The 16,316-nt window shown below is 37.5% G+C and overlaps 1 protein-coding gene across 5 annotated transcripts in view; it reads left to right on the forward strand.

The window, feature by feature from the left end:
• LOC115211014 (rho GTPase-activating protein 18) overlaps positions 1-16,316 on the forward strand; it is a 171,113-nt gene that overhangs the window by 66,303 nt on the left and 88,494 nt on the right. For all 5 annotated transcript variants that reach the window (XM_029779858.2, XM_029779857.2, XM_036502320.1 and 2 more), the window contains exon 2: positions 15,591-15,682. The gene's annotated coding sequence lies outside the window, so the exon portion shown is untranslated. The remainder of the gene's footprint in view (positions 1-15,590; positions 15,683-16,316) is intronic.

Raw genomic sequence — 16,316 nt, forward strand, 5'->3', positions numbered from 1 at the left:
GAAGCTACACAAAGAAGATAGCCTCTATGCAGAATGTAAGCTTCTGGGAAAGACTCAAGATTTAAATATATTCCCTGGAGCGTATGGCGGGAAAGATATGCCATAATATACATCTGGAAGATCCTGGAGGAAGTGTCCTGAACTTTGGCATCGAGAGTTACGCAAATGCCAGAACTGGGCGCCACTGCGTGGTGCCTAGGACTCCACCTGCCATCAAGATGTAGGACAAGTTCTTGATAGCCTGGGCTTCCGAGGCCCACAGCTCTTCAATATCCTCCCGAAGACCTGAGAGACCTGCATGGGGTGGATACAGATGTCTTTAAAATGAAGCTGGATCTCTTCCTGTCAGGTGTCCCAGATGAACCAACTTCACGGCAGGAGGGGCAGATGAGGGCAGCTGCATCGAACTCTCTCAATGCACACCAATAGCAGTTGCTAGAAAGCCTCCATGAAGTGAAACCAAGTAGCACCACCAAATGGCGGTGCCCCAGCATGGCCACAGCTCATAAGCTGAAACTAGAATCAATCAATCAATCAATCAATCAATCATATATTTTATATATATTTATATATATATTTATATATATATTTATATATATTTTTATATATATATTTTATATATATTTATATATTATTTATATATATATATATAGTATCTATATATATCCGAACATGGTTGATGCCAGTGGCCTGTAAAAAGTACCCACTACACTCTCAGTGTTTGGCATTAGGAAGGGCATCAAGCTGTAGAAACTCTGCCAGTTCAGATTGGAGCTTGGTGCAACCTTCTGGCTTGCCAGTCCCCCAGTCGAACCATCCAACCCATGCCAGCATGGAAAGCAGACATTAAACGATGATGATGATATACATATAGAACAAGCTTCTTCTACAACAGCCTCCGACCAATAGATGCCCTATGAGTGAAGTTGGGAGATGGATACTGTATGGAAGCCCATCATATGTGTGTGTCTTTGTGTTTCTGTTTCCCCCTTACATTATGTAACATAGTTTAGCTAAAGAAACTGATGGAATAAATAATAGACATAAAAATGAACACAATGTCAATACATCAAAGCTGTTTTCTTTGCTTTCTATGGAAGTTCGTGCAGAATTTTCTGTAAAGCTTCAGTAAAAATTATGAAGCCTTGCTCTCAGTTACAGACTTAAAATTAGCTAATAGCAAGCTCTGTCGATGACAGCAGTCCAACGGAGGCCTCAAGAGACATTTTAAGATCAAGAAAGAGCAGAACTTATCTGCAGCTCTTGGTGCGGAGGTGCAATCTATGTGGGTGTCTTTCCAGAACATTGTCTGGGCATGATGGTGCTAAGGTGTAGATACAGGAGGTGGTCAAACTCTGCATAAGGAGTAGACAACCACCATATATATATATATAAAATCCAGATTTAAAACACTGGATGATGATGATGATGTCAGCAAAGAAAAATCAACATAAACAATGATGATTGTTACTATGCGCACACACACACACACATACACGACAGGCTTCTTTCAGTTTCTGTCTACCAAATCCACTCACAAGGCTTTGGTTGGCCCGAAGCTATAGTAGAAGACACTTGCCCAAGGTGCGATGCAGTGGGACTGAACCCAGAACCATATGGTTCATAAGCAAGCTTCTTACCCCACAGCCACTCCTACACCTGTGTGTTTACAAATTGGAAGGAAAATGCTCGTAATAAAGTCTACACATAGCTGCATGTGCATGCACGCACACATGTATATGCATAGTAACAATCATCATTGTTTATGTTCATTTTTCTTTGCTGACATCATCATCATCATCATCATCCAGTGTTTTAAATCTGGATTTTGTCCCTGTGGTGGTGGGGGGGTGGGGGCAGATCTACTTCAGTGCCATAGCAACTGCCCTCACACCACCTCACCATCTTGCCCGGTTTTGGGCTTCCTCCTTTTTCAAACCAACCCTCCCAATTTCCTCCTCCACTTATCCCCTCCACCTTTTCCTCGGTCTACCTCGCTTTTGCACTCCATTTACCTCAAACGCAATCACCCTCCTCAGAACATGCTCATACCACCTCACTCCATTCGCCCTTGCTAACCATTCCATGTTTCCATTAATTTTGGAAACAAGCAATTTAAAGGAATTTATTAAAATAGCCACTTGTTCCTTCCATTAATTCGGCATTTTGACATAAAAGGTTCTTGAAGAAAATTATGTGATTTAAACATGAATAAGACACTGTTGTATAAAAATAATAAAAAAACCCATCTTCATTACTTATTTTTTCTCATCATTTTCTGCCCCCAAATATTCTCCTTGTTCTGTGTTCAAACTGGCCATATCTGGCCTCTCTTACCTGCCCTACAATGTCATTCTAAAAATAAACAATCACATCATTGAAATCTCAAAGACACAAGATATTACATGATTGCTTCAAAACAATCATCATCATCATCATTATCGTGTAACATCCATTTTCCGTGCTAGCACAGGTTGGATGGTTCGACCAGGTTCTGGGAAGCCATGGAGGCTGCACCAGGCTCCAATCTGATCTGGCAGAGTTTCTGCAGCTGGATGCCCTTCCTAACGCCAACCACTCCGTAAATGTAGTGGGTGCTTTTTATGTGCCACTGGAGGCTGGCAGCGGCCACGATTGGTTGGTGCTTTTTACGTGCCACCTGCACAAAAGCCAGTCAAGGCGGCGCTGGCATCGGCCACGTTCGGATGGTGCTTTTTGCGTGACACTGGCACAGGGATCACAGCTACAATTTCCATTTGATATTTATTTTGATGTTAATGTACTTGACTCAATAGGTCTCCTCAAGCACAATGTAAGTAAATAAGGATTACATTTGACCAAACAGTCTGAAATGCTAAACAAATAAAATCACCTTGTAGACAATAAAACAGAAGAAAAGAGGATGTCACCATGTGTCTTTTATAAAGTCTTGGGGGTATTTATTGATTAAGTACCACTTATGCAGATCAGATTAAATAAGAAGAAACAGCTTATATAAATCCTCTCCCACCCCTTGTATAATTTCATGAAACATTATTGAGACTGAATTAACAAACAAACAAACAAATCTAGACTTGATAGTGCTCCCCCCACCCCCACCCTACCATACTCCTACTCTCTCTGCTATTTTAGGGTTCTATGTAATAAAATGATGTTTTCTGACAGGTTGTATAACCAAAGAATTAAGTGGGTAGAAGTTATTAGTCTGCTCTGCATGTGTGCATGCATTCTGAAGAATTGAAGATTATCATTATTGTTGTTGTTGTTATTATTATTATTATTATTATTATTATTATTATTTAAGGTAGCAAGCTGGCAAAATCATTAGTATACTGGACAAAATGCTTAACGATATTTCACCCTTCTCTATGTTCTGAGTTCAAATTCTGCCATGGTCGACTTTGCCCTTCATCCTTTCGGGATCAATTAAAGAAGTACCAGTTACACACTGGGGTTGATTAAAGAAGTACCAGTTACACACTGGGGTCGATGTAATCTACTTAATCCCTTCCCCCAAATTTCAGGCCTTGTGCCTACAAAGGCAGTGAGTCTGTAGAATTGTTGGCATGCTGGATGACATGCTTAGTGGTATTTCACCTGTCACTACATTCTGAGTTCAAATTCCATTGAGGTTGACTTTGCCTTTCATCCTTTCGGGGGGTCGATAAAATATGGACCATTTGAATCGACTCCTCCCCTCCCCCCAAATGACTGCCCTTGTGGAAAAATTTGAAACCATTATTGTTGTTAAGGCAGTGAGCTAGCACAATCGTTAGCATGCTGAACAGTATGCAGCATTTCGTCCACTTTTACATTCTGTGTTCAGATTCTACCAAGGTCAACTGTGCCTTTTATCCTTTCAGTGTGGAGCACTGGGGGTCGATGTGATCAACTAGGCCCCCACCCCATCCCGCCCCAAAGATTATTTTATTTTGTATTGAAAGATGAAAGAGATGAAGTCACTCATTGACTTTCATTATTCCTGGAGAACAGGATGTGGAAAGAGAATCAATATATTAAGTTTTAGAAAAACTTTGGGACCATTATGAGATGCTTTGATTGTTTCATTCCACAAAGATCTGTGGAATGTGTCTAAATTAAAAATCATGACCATTATTTTCTTTCACTTTTATTCTTTAATTTGTTTTAGTCATTGGATTGTGGCCATTCTTGGGCACTGCCTTGAAGGGTTTTACTTTACCAAATCATCTCCAGCACATTGTTTTTTAAACATTTTTTTTTGTTCTGTTGGTCATTTCTTGTTGAACTGTTAAGTTACAGGGACATAAGCAAGCCAATGCCAGTTGTATAGCAATAGGAGCAGGACACACACACACACAGATACAGTTAATCTACAATGGGCTTCCACACAGTTTTCATCTACCATATTCATTCACAAGATATTGTTCAACCTGTGGCTGTAGAAGACGCCCGAGGTACTGTGCAGTGGGACATGGTCACAAAACGAGCTTCTTAACTTCTTCACCTGACAGCTATGCTCGTACCTTATTTTTTATTTTTTTTGTTTTTCTGGATTAAAGGCAGTCTCTCCAATCCTTTATCGGAAGGAAGATCCCCTTAAATCTTAGATCTGGTTTGAATAATTACAACAGAATAGACTCCACTAAATGTACCAAAAGTGCCTGGTGGTGTTAAAATGGGTGATGGATTGTGCCACATGGTCCCAAGGTGAGCTTCTTAACGACACCCCTGTGTCTCAGTCTTCCAGGATTTATTCGCATCATTTTACATTCAGGTTTCAAACCCCATTCAGGAATGGGTCTATGTTTAATCCTGTTCAACATCAATTGAAATGAGTAGCAATGATGCAATGGGTTCAATTCTGACTTCATTTCTTCACAATAAACTCGTGGCCTTCATCCAGTATGAGAAATGGTTGTGGCAGCTGAGACGCCAGTGGTTGTTGTTGTTGTTCTCTATACAGTTGTTGTAAACATGTTGTTACATGAATTTTCTTTATTCTTCTCTTTGAATAGCAAACAAACAAAATATAATTTTGCTTTGTCTCCTCTGAAGAAGTTATTGTCATTAGTAAATTTAATGAGCAATTAGTCTATCCTGAATGTACTTGTATCTACTCCAAATGAAATGTTCTACATTCCAAAACACAGAACCAGTCTCAGTCAGCCATTAATAGCTGCTGCTTGCCAATTCTTGTTTTGGCTGATTGTTGGGGCATTGACCATCTCGTGTTTCATCCTTGGACAAGCAAAATGGATCAAATATCTGGACTTATGGACTCTTTCTGTAGGAGTTTAAATTTGCTGCAGGTATAACTGTGTGGTCAAAAGGTTTGCTTCCCAAACCAGCAGTCTTGGGGTTCAGTTCCACTGCATGGCACCTTGGACAAATGTCTTTGACTATAGCTCCAGATCAGCTAAAGCCTTGTAAATGGATTTTGGTTGACAGAAACTAAATGCAGCCTGTTATATTCTCACAGGTGTGACTGTGTGGTTATAAGTCTGCTTCCCAACCACATGATTCTAGGTTCAATCCCACTTCATGGCACCTTGGGCAAGTGTCTTCTACAACAGCCTCAAGCTGATCAAGGCCTTGTGAGTGGATTTGGTAGACAGAATCCAAAAGAAGCCCATCATGTGTGGGATCACAGGTTGGGAACTACTGTATTAAACCAACACTATGTCTTCCCATTAAATGCCTTATCATTTACATACTCCTCTCTGTATTTTTCCTTACCATTTAAAAAAATTTTTTTTCTCTTATTTCATCTGCCTCTCCCTCCTACCCCCCCCCCACCTTGTAAACTAACAAATACCTACACCAACATACACCTCTAGTACTTCATACTGTAAACACCACACGCAATATACATTCCTCAGTTGAAAACCAGTAGCTGCCACCACACTTCTTCCCCATTTTTTTCCTGTTTTCTTCATGCACACGTATTTTTTCTCCCCCTTTGACCAAAAGCATTTCCCCACCTTCTTCCCTCCACATTATTTTTTTTCTAATACCACTCCACTCGCTGATTTCTGTGAGTTGGCCAAAACAACCCCATTGAATATACTACCAGTCGAACGACTCTGCTTAAATTCCTCATTCTTCTCACTCATATTTTTTCCTTCTTTTTTCAATCCTTTCTTTCTACATTCATCTTCTCCTCTCCTTCTCTGCTCTCTACACATTCTGATTGAATCTTCCATGTCTAAACATTGTACCTCCATGTGACAATGTAAACTTCCTATTTAATCAAGATATCCTTGACCTGAAGAGTAACCTGTGATTGGATACGGCACTTTGGTCTAAACCGCTTTTGTCCAAGACACTTTGGTCTAAAAGCATTTTCATCTAAAGACATTTTCATCTTAGCATTTTTGTCTAAAGACAAAAAAGATTATTCAACTCCACCTGTCTAACACCCGTGGACATGTTTACAAAGTCAGAAAACAGCACAGCTCCCATGATTTTCGGAAACATTTTTTTCATGCTAAGAGTTGTTGAAGTATGGAACAAACTGCCGGCATCAGTTGTTAGTTGTCGGAGCACTGCATCCTTCAAAACTTCCATGCTTCCTGAGATTTGCCAACACTACACCTGATTTTCTCCCCTCCATACACACGCAAGCATGTATCTGACTCATACACTGTTCGCTTTCCAGACATTTCTACATTACTGCATATTCTTTATATGCACTTTTGACAAGTTGTGGTGCAGCTGAACACTGTATACAATATTTTCATTATTATTATTATTATTTAGATCTTTTACATTTTTTTTTTTGAGATTCTGTAGACCAAAGTGAGTTTTGACAAACATGACTTTACACTAAGGGGCATTTAGACAAAAAATGTCTTTAGACTGTAGTGTATTTAGACAAAAGTCACTTTAGACCAGAGTGCATGAGACCGAAGTGTTTTAGATGAAAAGTCCTAGGTCCCCTGTGATACACACCTTGCTTGGATATTTACCACTTCTGAGGTTCTGCGCACTATGAAACATTTGTAGCCCGGATCTTATCCATTCCCTTCCTTAACTCTGTATGTATATGTATGCATGTGTATATATATATATATATATATATATATATATATATATATATATATATGTGTGTGTGTGTGAAAGAATAAATAGTCAAAAGTAAGATGGAGTATGATTTGACAGTTGTTTAATGACTACTACATATGTTTCGATACAACATAGATCCATATATATATATATATATATATACGTAAGTGCTTGATTTCGATGCTCTCACATCCAACTTGTTCCTTTGAATCTAGCATGTATATATTTTTATATATATATATATATACAATTTCAACAATTGAGGGTAAAATTAATTAATTATTAATCAGTTTCACCAAGTGTTCAGTATGTAAAGGGACCATTATAGGCGAATTCAAAATATTACATTATATATAAGGGCTTAGTAAAATAAATTACTTTGCCACATACTGAACTCATTAGAAATAGCAGCTAAAGAAATTTCTTCAGCTATTTCTAATACTTAAAGAAGATCTCTCTCAGATAGTGTTTGCCTAAACCAACTCACAAAAGTATGGGGGAAAAAACATTAAAAAATCAAGTGCAAAGGTTATTTGAGAACGTACGTTTCTAGATTAGTCAATTCGACATTTCTTTCTTCAGCTCAGAATTCCTTGAATCGGATTGGGAACACTTAAAGTCGGGAGCATACCCTTTCGGCTTCTAATCACCTATAGAATTCTGCTCGAACTAAAAGTGCTATCAAATTCGAATATGCAAGCGAAGAATTTCTGCTCTCCCCTTTCCACCAGCGTGGGTTTAAAATTGACAAACACCAAGTATTAACAGTGAAGACCGCAGAATTTAGCTAAGAGAGATGAATTATAATTTCAACAATTGAGGGTAAAATTAATTAATTATTAATCAGTTTCACCAAGTGTTCAGTATGTAAAGGGACCATTATAGGCGAATTCAAAATATTACATTATATATAAGGGCTTAGTAAAATAAATTACTTTGCCACATACTGAACTCATTAGAAATAGCAGCTAAAGAAATTTCTTCAGCTATTTCTAATACTTAAAGAAGATCTCTCTCAGATAGTGTTTGCCTAAACCAACTCACAAAAGTATGGGGGAAAAAACATTAAAAAATCAAGTGCAAAGGTTATTTGAGAACGTACGTTTCTAGATTAGTCAATATATCTATGTCTGTCCCTTTTTCACAAACAGTAGCTTTCAAGTTTACTTTGACATTTTACCATTGAAGTCCATCTCTCAGCCAACATTACAGCTCAAGGTTACAGCTATTTCTGTTTGGAAGTGTGTGTGTGTGTGTGTGTTTGATGAATTCTAGTACAGGTCAAAAACAAACTAACATGTTTTACAATTACAAAAATACACTCTGTCCATTATTTTACTATTTCGATAATGTTTATATTTAAAATATTTAAATATTTAATTACTTGCGTAACATTCAGCTGTGGACTGTGGATAACACACACACACACTCTCTCTCTCTCTCTCTCACACACCTATCTATCTATTTGTTTAGTGTTGCTGTTTGATGCCACTCTTTCGGAATTCCTCCCCCATACTCTTTGTGTAATCTATCCAACACTGGTTGTTAAGTGATGGGGGTGGAGGACAAACACCTATAATAACACTTACATAATACATACATACATACATACATACGTGAGTGTGTGTACATGCATGCATGCATGTGTGAGTGTGCCCTTACTTTGATATCATGTGATGGTTGTAAATGAACATCACATTCATGCAGGCAGTGTACTTGATTTGTAGTCTTCTGTGAAAAACATGTCTGGCTGTTGGGAAATATTACCTTGTTTAGAAACGGGTGAGGGTTAGCAAGAAGAAGGGTATTTGCCTACAAATGGTGATCGTGATTTTAAATATATATATATATATATATATATATATATTATTGGTGAATTGAAGAAATGGAGCTGAACGCAGATTGAACAGAAATCGTTTTATTTCATTCTACACGTGTTTCGAAAGGCACAATTTACCAAAATCCGATTGAATAATGGGACCATATTGTGTCTTTCTCTTCAGGAAGAAATAGGAAATAGAGTTTCGCCATGGGCTCTTAGGAGCCTAGTTCGATTTGTTTTGCTCCACCTCTGTTCTGTTTTTGTTTTTTCCAACGGATTTCCTATTTCTTCCTGAAGAGAAAGACACAATATGGTCCCATTATTCAATCGGATTTTGGTAAATTGTGCCTTTCGAAACACGTGTAGAATGAAATAAAACGATTTCTGTTCAATCTGCGTTCAGCTCCATTTCTTCAATTCACCAATAATATTTTAATTTCAATTATCCGCACCAACGCACGGTTGCAACACCATATGGTTGTACCTCCAACCGTGCTGTTTACTGCTGTGATTTTTGCTACCAAGGTATCGGTTAAACTTTTGATTAATCTACTACAAGATTATTCATCTTTCTATTTCACATAATATATATATATATACATATATCACTTTTGTTGCCAGACTGTTGGATGTTGCTTTGAATCCAAGGGCCACAGCATTTCATCCATTCCGTTCTTGATCTTGCCCTCCTCCACTGCGGTCCCATATTCTCTTTACATTGTCAATCCATCTGAGTGGAGGCCTTCCTGGTGGTTGTATGTCTGTGTATGTATGTATGTATATCTATCTATCTATCTATCTATCTATATATATATATATATATATATATATATATATATATATATATATATAGATATATATATATATATATATATATATATATGAATAAAACAAAGGGAAGTTGTAAGATACTGCACAAGTGGAAATATATATATATATGAAAGAAGGTTTGAAAATGCAATTTTAAGATGTTTATTGACTTGACCGGTTTCACTTTTTTAGAAAAAGATTGAAACCGTCAAGTGAATAAACATCTTTAAAATTGCCTTTTCAAACCTTCTTTCATATATATATATTATATATATATATATATATATATATATCTATATATATATATATATATATATATATATATATATATATATGAATAAAACAAAGGGAAGTTGTAAGATACTGCACAAGTGGAAATATATATATATATGAAAGAAGGTTTGAAAATGCAATTTTAAAGATGTTTATTGACTTGACCGGTTTCACTTTTTTAGAAAAAGATTGAAACCGGTCAAGTGAATAAACATCTTTAAAATTGCCTTTTCAAACCTTCTTTCATATATATATATATATATATATATATATATATATATATATACAGAGAGAGAGAGAGAGAGAGGACAGCTGTGTAAAGAAGTGCCGATCTCTGTGGAAGAAACCTATGGTAGAGGTAGACCCAGGATGACATGGGATAAAGTGGTGAAGCATGATCTTCGAACTGGGAGCCTCACAGAGGCAATGACTTGTGACCAAGACCTTTGGCAATGTGTTGTGCTTGAGAGGACCCATCAAGCCAAGTGTACCCCTGCTGGCAGCATGTAAAGAACATCTTTTGAACATTGGGCCTCACAGAGACAAAGTGGCTGAGTTCCTTTTGAGCGTTGGACTTCACAGAGGCAATGGCCAAGACCTTTGGCATTATGTCGTACATGGGAAGACCCATCAAGCCAAGCAAAATCACAGTTGTGGCAACTACCAATGTCATGCAAATTGGCATGCATGCCAGGGGCACATAAATGCACCCTGGTGTCATGAAAATGGCACCTGTGCCAGTAGCATGTAAAAGCACCCATTACACTCTCATAGTGGTTGGCATTAGGAAGGGCATCCAGCTGTAGAAAACCATGCCAAATCAGACTGGATCCTGGTGCAGCCTTCCAGCATGCCAGCCCAGTCAAACCATCCAACCCATGCCAGCAAGGACAACGGATGTTAAATGATGATGATGTGACAAACTTCCATATAGTTTCTCTCAACCAAATCCACTCAGAAGGCACTGGTCAGCTTGGAGATATAGTAGAAGACACTTGCCCAACGTGCTGTGCAGTAGGAGTGAAATCAGAACCATGTGGTTGCCAAGCAAGCCTCTTAACCACACAGCCATGCCTGCTCCGAGATAAACTCGTTAAATGAAAAGTACCATCCTAAGGAATATAGATGTAGGCATGATTGTGCAGTTAATGAGCTTGGTTTACAACCACATTGTTTTAGGTTCAATTCCAATGCCATGATACCTTGGACCAGTGTCTTCTATTATAGCCCTGGGTCAGTCAATGCCTTGCATGTGAATTTGGACTCCTCTGAGTCTTGAATGCCTTAAACCAGTTTATACCGTTTGCTTTGTACTTGACAGGTTCTACCATCCTGGGTCAGAGCAGACCTGGGAGTAATGGTGACCCCATACTCCTCTAAACTCCTTACTCTTCCAAACTCCTAAGTTCCCCAAGCTGCAAAGCCTCACCACCGTTGTTCTCCGTCTTGTCTTTTCTGTATCATTTCATTTTGAATTGCTGTCCAACCCAAGATACTTTGTCCTTTCATTCTTCACAGGTCAATAACATCCAATGCCAATAATAGGCAGAGACCGATTCCATTCACTGTCCTCCTTTCCCTTCGGATATTGGCCTTGTGCCTAATCAAAACAAATCAATATTACAGTTAATGTTGTGGTTTCAAATTATTTCTCCTCCCCCTCCCTCTCATTCAGAATGTATTTAAGTGTGTGTGTGTGTGTGTGTGTGTGCATGCGTGAGTATTTAAGCTTAAACTGTTATGCAGCAGATGTAAACGTTTGTTTTATTTCTTTAGCCTTTTTTTTTATTGGCAAATTTATCTGACTGTTTTCTTTATTTTATTTCCTGTTTTAACTTAAATATGTCATTGAGACATGGAAATAGTTCTGTCTTCTTTACAATTTTTAAATAATGTCTTTGAAAATGCTTCGTTTGTTTCCCATCTGTAATGTCAGAATTAAAACAAATCTGAACTTTGCATAACATGTTTCTATCTAGCTTGTTCTTTGAATGGTTTTTAAAAAATCAATGTTTCTAAAGCAAAGCAGTGATTCAATGGTTCTGTTTGGATAGAATCTGTTGAACAAACAGTCCTGTTGATATATATGGGTGTATAGGAGTGTGGAATGGTAAAATGTGCTTAGTTCAGGGAAACCCCAATGAGTCAGACAAAAGGAGAATTTGGAAACAAGACTAAATATGTATTTATTTTTTTATGTTGAATAAATTTGCCTCTTTGAGATTAATTAGGCGATATGTAATTTTTCTTGAATATTCACTAATTAACAAAATCTAAAAGCAAATGGTTAATTCTAAACAAACACACACACACACATAAATATATACATACTATATATATATAAATTTTACAATTTAAAAATAGGTTATAAAATTTATCAAATAGTTAGCGTTAAAAAACCTCATAAGGGAAAAATTTATTAATTTTTCCCTTTGAATATTTATATTAAGGGTATTACTATACATAAATGCCTCACACTAGGAGGGACCCTTAAAGTAAAAACTACCATAATAAATAAGTACATTGTACCGAATGCGAGGGAATGCAACTCACGAAGCGAGCCTTTTAAAAACAGATTCAGCCGTAGATCTGCGGCTGAATATAAATAAAAATATGGCACGTAAAAAACACCCACTACACTCGCGGAGTGGTTGGCGTTAGGAAGGGCATCCAGCCGTAGAAACACTGCCAGATCTGACTGGGCCTGACGAAACCTTCCAGCTTCACAGACCCCAGTTGACCCGTCCAACCCATGCTAGCATGGAAAGCGGACGCTAAACGATGATGATGATATATAATGTAAGATCTAGGGATCAAGATGTAGGAAGAAAGTTAGCTTCAAGCAATGCGTAGTAAATATAAAAAACAACTTTCAGGGAAAAGTGTGGTTTATTGAAATGGAAGGTTGTAGATTTTTTTTTCCATGTCAATGAGCGATAAGCTGAAGAAAGTTCTTTTTATATTTCATGGTAGGTGACCAGGGTTGCCGGATGTGCGAATATGAATGGAGTAGAATAGTTAAGGGCAAGGATATCTTGATTAAATGAATATGATACCCTTGGCCTGAAGAGTAGCCTGCGATATACATCCTACAGTTGGATGCCCTTCCTAATGCCAACCACTATGAGAGTGTAATGGGTGCTTTTACATGCTACTGGCACAGATGCCATTTTCATGACACCAGGGTGCATTTATGTGCCACTGGCATGCATGCCAATTTGCATGACATTGGTAGTTGCCACAACTGTGAGTTTGCTTGGCTTGATGGGTCTTCCCATGTACGACATAATGCCAAATTTCCGAGATTTCATTTGCTATGAAACATATGTATTCTGGATCTTATCCACCCCTTTCCTTAATTCTTGTATTCTTATTCACACACCCAGCAACCCTGGTTACCTGCCATGAAATATAAAAAGAACTTTTTTCAGTTTATCATAGTTTGATATGGAAAAAATCCACAACCTTCTGTTTACATTGTCGTAAGGGGGTACGCATTAACGTGTACCCCCTTGCAACAATGTAAACTTTCATTTAATCTAGATACCCATGGCCTGAAGAGTAGCCTGCAGTATACACCCTGCTTGGATATTTACCACTTCTAAGGTTCCACTTACTATGAAACATGGATCTTATCTACTCTGTTCCTTAACTCTTGTGTATATCTATCTATCTATCTAACTATCTCTCTCTATCTATCTATCTATCTATCTATCTATCTATCTATCTATCTATCTATCTATCTATATATATATATATATATATATATATATATGTATATATGACGTATATTTACCATTTAAACATGGCTAACCCCTAAGGGTGGATGCTACTGTAGTTTGTAGCCCCAGGAGGACACCTCCTCCAGCTGGCTATAGACACACTTTCTGTGCCCTATCAGTATTTGCAAAGGGAAGCCATCCTTCCCGTCTTCAGCTTATGATACACACGGACTCGAGTTTCTGGGTATTGACCCGTCATCGGCATGTGACAATCACAGTTGTCGATGAAAAGTAGGTTCCCTTACATATCCTTTTTCCAGTATCGTACAGACACTGATATCGAAAAAGTGTAAACAAGCAATAATAAATGGGACTACAAACTACAGTAGCATCCACCCTTAGGGGTTAGCCATGTTTAAATGGCAAATATACGTCACGATGTGTTGCAGCTACTGTTTATAACTCGCTCTAAGATTTATTATTGCTATATATATATATATATATATTATATATATATATATACATACATACATATATATAAAAGAGCGTGTGTGTGCGCGCATATGTTCGTTATGCATTCAAAAATTGAGTTGCTGATTTTGATGAATGGAGTATCAAAAAATTTGGTAATCTTTCATCTACCAAGTAAACTTTATTTTCATTTACATCTTTTCTACGTTATCTCAACAACCAGCTATAATTATTTGAAAGACACTGCTCCAGAATGACCAGATTTCAATAGAAAGTAAAAATAGTTTCACACTTTCAATTAGAACCAAAATAATAAAGTGTTATCTTACGAGAATGACAATGTGTGAATAATGAAAGTTATGTTTCTCTGAATTAGTCACATTTGTACTATAATAAAGAAAGCTGCTCATCATCTATATATATATATATATATATATATATATATATATAGGCTACCAAATAAACTATGTTTTTGGCACAACAACTGTTTTTTACTACTAAAATAACCTCGGAAATGAGGTCAGATCATACAATTTTGAGTTCATTTTTGGGCAAATTTTGATTTGCTTCTAATATTTCACTTTTATCTGATGTTTCACACATGTGTAGAATTCTACTCAGACAAACATTTATGAAAATTTAGGCAAACATTATATCAAAACAAACCACAACCAAAAAACTTTAACTAAAAGACATCCATTTCTCTATATGTGATGAAGAAATAGTCGGTCACTCTCTCTCTCACATGCACACATACATACAAAAAAGATGTATGCATATGTATTTATGTACGTGCATATGAAAGATTGTGTGTGAGAGAGAGAGAGAGTGCCACTTGTACATACATGCAAAATAAATACAACACATACTTTCATTCACTCTCTCTCATGCACGCGCGCACACACACACATATCAATTTCATATACACATACATACACCTTTCACTTTCTGCTCTCACTTCAAAGCAAATGTTGCCTTTTCACTTTCTCCTGGCTTTCATTTTCTGCTCTCTTCAAATCATAAAGGAATAAAAAAATTTTCACAAAAAGTAACAAACAATCATATAATCCCATATGATCAAGTTGACAATTTTGCTGCTTCAAATGAAAAAAATGCCATAAAATAACTTCCTTTGACAGACACGCCCACACACACACACACACACACAAAGGACTTCACATAGTTTCCGTCTACCAAATTCACTGACAACGCATTAGATGGCTTGGAGTTATAGTAGAAGACACTTGCATAAGGTACTGTGCAGTGGGACGGAACCTAAGGTTATATGGTTGCAAAATGAGCTTGTCAGCCGCATGGTCCTGCCTGCACCGAAAGTGTGTGCATTGTTTATGAGTAGACTAGTTTTTCTTGTTTAGTTGCCTGTCGAATACATTTAAATCATTGTTTATCTGTGATAAAAAGTATTTCTTTTCATCTTTTGATAGAATATGAAGACACTGCAAGTGAGAGAGAAAAACTGTCCAAACCGGTTGTGAATTTAGTAAGCGTGCACGGATAATTTGAACTTTGAAAAAAGGTAAGCTATTTCTCCTTCGTTTTACTTGTGTTGTTCGTTTGGTGTTGAACTGACAGAATCATTAATGCTTTGGAAAAAATACTTGGCGGCATTGCTTCCAGCTCTTTATGTTCAGAGTTCAAATCCCAACAGTGTCAGCTTTGCTGTTTGTTCTTTCAAGGTCAGCAAAATAAAAGGCTAATCAAGTACTGGGCTCAGTGTAATCGATTGCTCCCTCCTCCAAATGTCGGGCGTTGTCCTTTTATTAGAAAGAATTATTTATTCGGTGGACTTTGTTCTTTCCTTCACTTGACAATTTACAAAAATAAAATAAATACCAGACGTAATAAATAAGTACTGGGGACAGGCTATTGTCCAGTAGCTGAAACACGTATATGGTGTCTGGTGGTTGGCATTAGGAAAGGCACCAGCCATAGAAAACCTGCCAAAGCTGAGACTAGAGCTTGGTGCTGCCCTCTGGTGTATCAGATCCTGTCCAATCATCCAGCCCAAGCCAGTATGGAAAATGACCATTAACTGAGGAGGAGGAGGAGGATATATTCATGCGCGTACATAGGTGCAGGTGTGGTTGTATGGTAAGAAGCATGTTTCCCAACCTCAGGGTTCCAGGTTCAGTCTCACTGTGTGGAACCTT

Source organism: Octopus sinensis, linkage group LG4 (genome assembly GCF_006345805.1).
Source record: "Octopus sinensis linkage group LG4, ASM634580v1, whole genome shotgun sequence".
Taxonomy (NCBI): Eukaryota; Metazoa; Mollusca; class Cephalopoda; order Octopoda; family Octopodidae; genus Octopus; species Octopus sinensis.